Here is a 6295-nt window from a genome sequence, read left to right on the forward strand (position 1 = left end):
TAAAAACTCTCTTACAGACAGTGCCATGTGAGCTGGTGCATTGGCATAACGCAAGAACCCTGAGTTTGGGGACAAGATTTTCAGTTCAGATTTTCCTAGCTATTTCTACGGATGTTTTCTTGGCCTGCTAGGCTTCTCACAGTTTGCCAATGACTTTGACGCACAACTCGTCAAATTTTTGCAGTGTTCTGCTTGTAAAACAGACCTCTCCGCCCTGACCTCTCTCCATCAGTGACGCTTTCTCTCCCTTTAGAAAAACATTTAATCCATTTGTACACTGCCGTTTTCTTCATGGCATTATCCCCATAAACTCAGAGTACTATGTCCCTAATTTCACTTTCACTCTTGCCAAGTTTATCAAGAAATTTACAAATGTTTGTTCACAGCTCTAATTCAAACTCTGACATTCTCACAATGACATGTGAAAACACACAACAATAATGAACGCCACTCAGCAAGACACAGCCACACATCGACACGAACACAACTGCAAGACATTGACATACAAGACTTTACTGAGTCATTTATACAGTGCAGCCAACATAAATACATGGCGGCAACTTCAAAAACTAAATTGTCAGTCCACATGTGCAGCCAAGCGGCCTAGCTGAAAGATGTCAAATCGGGTATCTGCTCCAGCACCGTCTCAAACGCTATTGGCTCCCCCAGCTCACTGTAGCTGCTATTTTATAAATACTTGCACTGCAGCTTAGACTATTACATTTCCTACCAATTTTATTGATTATAAAATTATTCCTCTGTCCATTATCATATGTCAGACTTGTTTGAGATTGGCGGACAGTAGGAGATCAATGCATTTGACACCTGAAATTAAGTCACACTGGACTTTGTGAGAAAGCCCTGCCTGGCACGGATGTTGGTACAGTTGGAGTTAAATAACAGTCTCGGCTTCCTTCCTTCTTTCTCTCCCTCACCAGACAGGAAGGGCCAGCAAATGTCCAGCTGCCTCTCAACAGAGTGACAAGGCCAGACGCAGCCTTCTTTCCTGAGCCAGAGGAGCATCTGGCGGCTCAATTACTGGCAGTCATTCTCATTCAGGCTCTCCGTGGGGACCCCAAAGCACTCAGGAACTTGGGAACAGGATTTTCCTCACCAAGAGCACTAAAGGCAGGAAGTTGGCCTTCCTTCGGGCTGCCCTACCCGGCCTCCTGGCCACGCAAGAGGGTGAGGGAAGAACAGGCGGCACTAATTAAGAAAAAAAATAAAACCTCACAAGAATAGTGTTAAAAGAGCACAATGGTTTAAAGTTTGAGTTCATAAAAAATTTAGTCCTGGATTACATTTCTCATTTTTTTATCTGCCAAATGTTAGCAAAGTACCTTGGAAGCTTCACACAAGAGTGTGGGAGATATTGCTGGAGCCCAGAGAGGTGATATCTAGTAGAAAAGATACTCTGACACCGCCATCGCAAAGAGGCTTGCAAGGGCTTGGTCTCTGTAGGGCAGCTGGGCTGGGCAATGGCCAGAGAAGCAAGATAGCTCACTGGAGCATCCAGAGATGAGCCTACATGGGTCCTTGCAGGTCCTTACGAAAGTTTCAAGATACACAAAAATCTAGAAAAGTAAAATGCATGCAGATAGAAACAAATAAAACCTTCCCAGCAACATCGATAAGCTGAGCAAGTTGAAACCTGCATGGGGGGAACAGAAAGGACACCGTTGATTGTGTTTCTTGGAAGTGAAACAATGTACCATGAACATTGGTCTGTCTCAAAACTTCCATAGTGACCCCGGTATGACATTGCCCCCAAGGGTGCTAACTAAAGCATTACTTTAACACACCAAAACTGATGTTTAAGATGTAAATAATGGGTGGGAACCCTTATACTGTTGAAGTAATCCTCCTGAACTATCTCTTCTACTTTTTCTTTGGTTGCTTGGGCTTTAGGTGACAGATCTGAGAATCCATTGCTAATCCAAGGTCCTGAAGAGTTATGTCCATGTTGTCTTCAAAGGATTGTATAGTTTTAGATCAGACATTTAGGTATTTGATCTATTATAGAGTTAATTTCTAGTGTGGTATGTGATAGAGGTCCAACTTCACTATTTTGTATGTGGGTATCCAGCTGTCCTAAAAGCATTGGCTAAAAAGAACATTTTTCTCCCATTGAATTGTCTTGACTCCTTTGTAAAAAAAAAAAAAAAGTCAATTGTGCATCATAGAAATGTGAATCAAAATTAAAAGTAGATATCATCTCACCCCAGTTAAAATGGCTTTTCTCAGAAAGATAGGCAATAATGAATGCTGGCCAGGATGTGGAGAAAGGGGAACCCTTACACTGTTGGTGGGAATGTAAATTAGTGCAAACACAATGAAGAACAGTAAGGAGGTTCCTCAAAAAAAACTCACAATAGGCTCCAGTCACATACACCAACGCTGGCAGGTTTGAACCTGATCTGGGCCAGTTAAACAACAATGACAACTGCAACAAAAAATAGCTGGGCATTGTGGCAGGTGCCTGTAGTACCAGCTATTTGGGAAGCTGAGGCAAGAGAATCACTTAAGCCCAAGAATTTGAGGTTGTTGTGAGCTGTGATGCCACAGCACTCTACCACGGGTGACATAGTGAGATTTTGTCTCAAAAAAATAAAAACAAACAAACAAAAAACCTAACACTAGAACTACTGTCTGACCCAGCAATCCTGCCTCTGGGTATATATCCAAAAGAAGGGAATTCAGTATATGAAAACAGTATCTGCACTCCCATGTTTATTGCAGTACCATTCACAAAGCCAAGATTCAGAATCAACCTAAATGTCCATTAACAGACTAATGGATAAAAATATATACGCAGTGGAATATTATATAGCTACAAAAAATGAAATCCTGCCATTTACAACAACATGGATGGAACTGGAGAACATTATGTTAAGTGAATAAGCCAGGCACAGCGGGATGTCCGGGTTCCGGCCCAGAACTTTGGTACAGTTAGCAACCAAAGAAAGAGAAATATGGGTGATATTGAGAAAGGTAAGAAGATTTTTGTTCAGGGGTGTCCCCAGTGCCATACTGTGGGACTCACTCATATGTAGGAGTTAAATATTATTATAAAAACAACTGATCTTATGGAGACAGATAGTAGAAAGATGGTGATCAGAGGGTGGGAGGGAGAGGATAAAGTGGGGACAGTTAATGGATGAAAAAATATAGTTATATAGATAGAATGAACAATATTTGATAATGCAACAAGGTGACTATCATATTATTACAATAGAGAAATACCTCAGGGCTTCTTTTGATAATGCAACTTATTTTAAGTTGGTATGCCTTAAAATAACTAAAACAGTGGAATTAGAATGTTCCTAACACAAATAAATAATAAATTCCTCAGGTGATGGATATCCCAATTTCTCTGATTTGATTAATTCACATTTATGAATTAATCAAATGCTGATTAATACTATATCAAAACATCACATGTACCCTTATAAATACATACAACTATTATAAACCCATAATAATTAAAAATCTAATTTTTAAAAATCAATTTACTAGGAAAGTCAGAGTTTCTTTCTAGACAGATTCTCAGTTCTATTCCAGTGACCTGTGTGTCTATTCTATGCCAATACCACCCTGTCTATGGACTTGTAGCATGTTTTGAAATCAGAAGGTGTGAATCCTCCAACTTTGTTCTTCCTTTTCAAGATCATTTTTTAGCTATTCTGGACCCCATGAATTACCATACGAATTTTAGGATCAGCTTGTCATTATCTGCGAAAAGGTAGCAATGATTTTGATAGGGATTGCATTGAACCTGTAGATCAATTTAGCAATATTAAAAATATACTGTATTTTTTAAGTTAGCAAACTAAAAAGTTCAGCACCTCCCACACTATGGTGCTAGAAGTCTGCCTGGTTTGGGGTCTCTTTGAGCTTGATTTTCACATCTACTGACAGAGAAAAACAATGCCCACATCAGAGGTTGCCAAATAATTGACATAATGTACATGAAAGCCTTATGAAAACTATAGAGTATTGTGAAAATCAGAAATGTCACTGACTCTATATGTGTAGGAAGTCATTCTTTCCATTTAATGTTTGATAGAATTTAGATGCTATACTTACAAACTAATAAACTTATAGTAGACGTTTAAACTAATTATCTATTGCCCCTTTCAAGTTGGTCATCTTGAAGAGGTTATACATTTATTCTAACAAATGTAAAATATTTCTACATTTGCTTGAAATATTTTTCAGTTATTTTTTCACTTTTTTTTAGGTAGTAAATAATTCAAAATCAATAGCAATTTAATTTTCTATATCTTGACGTATTGACTTTTAAAAGCATTTGCCCTTATAGATTGCCTATAAAATAAGAGAAGTGTTAAATATTCTTTATTTGATATTACCTATAAACTACACTAAAATGCCTTTCAATAAGTAAAAGGCAACATTTTAGTAGACCTAGGGAAATTAGATTGGCGTAGTGAAGATCAAAAATACAAAGTCAGCACTGTAACTTCTCTCCAGCCCTCACCTTTTACAGGCTAATGAACACCAGTTGAAACACCAGTGAGCCTTGTTCAGATCTGAGAAAGCAAAGGGATCTCCCCCCTATTTAAATATATTCACATAACCAGTTATATAAATCTTCATATAAAACCAATCTTCAATAGGTTTGGGATGGCAACTTACTACCTTTGTGAAAAGTTGAACATCACTAATTAAATGTAATTATATCTTTAGAAAGGGATTCCAGTTACTGAACTGGAATCCCTATCAAAATCCAAAAAACCCATCATAATTCATTTAACCACAAGCCAGTCTTAGTTAAATCAGGACTGTGGAACAAAAATATTCTGTCACTCATTCATGATCTGAATTCTGGTAAATGAGACCAATGAAATTATGGTACACATAAAAAAGAAGCCATGAGGTATTTCTCTTTTGTAATAAATAAGGCAGTGACCAACTATTACTCATTAATAGTTTTTTTGAGATATGCTACCAAGTGTACCCTTTCTCCTTTCTTAATGCTCGCAAAGATCATTTTTCTTCCAGGGATGTACTTCTTGGGATTTTCCAAATAGTCCATCAGTGTGTCCTCTCCCCAGGTAGTGCCTTTGTTCCTATTGGTGCCTGGGTAAGAGAAGCCAAGAGCCTGACCTGTCTTCCACCCAAAGAGACCATGGAGATTTGGCCCAGTCTTGTGTTTGCCTCCCTTTTCCACAGTATGGCACTGGGGACACCCCTGAACAAAAATCTTCTTACCTTTCTCAATATCACCCATATTTCTCTTTCTTTGGTTGCTAACTATACCAAAGTTCTGGGTTGGAACCCGGACATCCCTCTGTCTAGACGTATCTTTATGTTTTAATTTAATAATTATATTGAGCTGAACACAGAAAAATACTTTAAATTAATTAGTAAGTAAAAATTACTTACTATTAATCAAAATTAATCAAAATATTAAAATTACATTTATAAGGATCAAATGTGTATATCTCTATATGTGTTTATATACTTGAACACAAGAAACTGTAATTAAAGATGATAACTAGAAATAATTGTATAATTCTTGTCTTATAATAACATACATTTTTTTCCTCATGTAACCAATCTCAGTGAATTAAAGTTATTGTAATTTTATGTTAGCCATTCCTACTTAAATCATTAAAGTTGAAGATTTCTTTAAAACATATATCATATTTGAATATCCCCAGTGATGGCAAATTATTGTTTTTGAAAGCAAATTTCATTTCTTGCAATGATCAGCAGTCATGTGGCGCTAGGGAATGGCAGTGATCAGTCTGAACAATGCCTTTCTTTTTCCAAGACTGAAGAGCTACTGCTATGTAAGAGTTAATTTTTTTCTTCAATTAAACTGTCAGTAGTTATATGTTTAAATGAGAGTTGTCCTAAAAAGAAGTCCCTGGCCTGGGCAGTTACCAAGTACTTGTATCCACTTGTGATGTGATAAACCAATTGAGAAAATAATGAGGTTTTGTTTCCTGGGTATGACAAAGTACAATTTTAGGCTTCCCTCCTCCCTTACTCCTTAACCCACCCCCTAGAAAAAAATTTTTCAAGCATGTCACTAGTGACATTGGGGCTGGATAATTCTGTTGTTGGAGCTGGCCTGAGCTCTGTGAGATGCTCAGTATCATGCCTGACTGCTCCCACAAGGTCACAACGCCCCGGTCATGGCAATCAAAATGCCTCCAGGCTGGGTGTAGTGGCTCATGACTGTAATCCTAGCACTCTGGGAGTCTGAGGTGGGTGGATTATCTAAGCTAAGGAGTTCAAGACCAGCCTAAGCGAGAGCTAGATCTTG

The 6295-nt window shown here is 38.0% G+C and overlaps 1 pseudogene; it reads right to left on the minus strand.

Annotated features, from left to right (window-relative positions):
• Positions 1–4936: 4936 nt before the first annotated feature.
• LOC111727848 lies at positions 4937–5251 on the minus strand (annotated as a pseudogene).
• Between the last annotated feature and the right edge of the window lie 1044 nt (positions 5252–6295).

Source organism: Otolemur garnettii, unplaced genomic scaffold, assembly GCF_000181295.1.
Source record: "Otolemur garnettii isolate 467f Iridium unplaced genomic scaffold, OtoGar3 scaffold00004, whole genome shotgun sequence".
In the NCBI taxonomy this organism is placed as follows: Eukaryota; Metazoa; Chordata; class Mammalia; order Primates; family Galagidae; genus Otolemur; species Otolemur garnettii.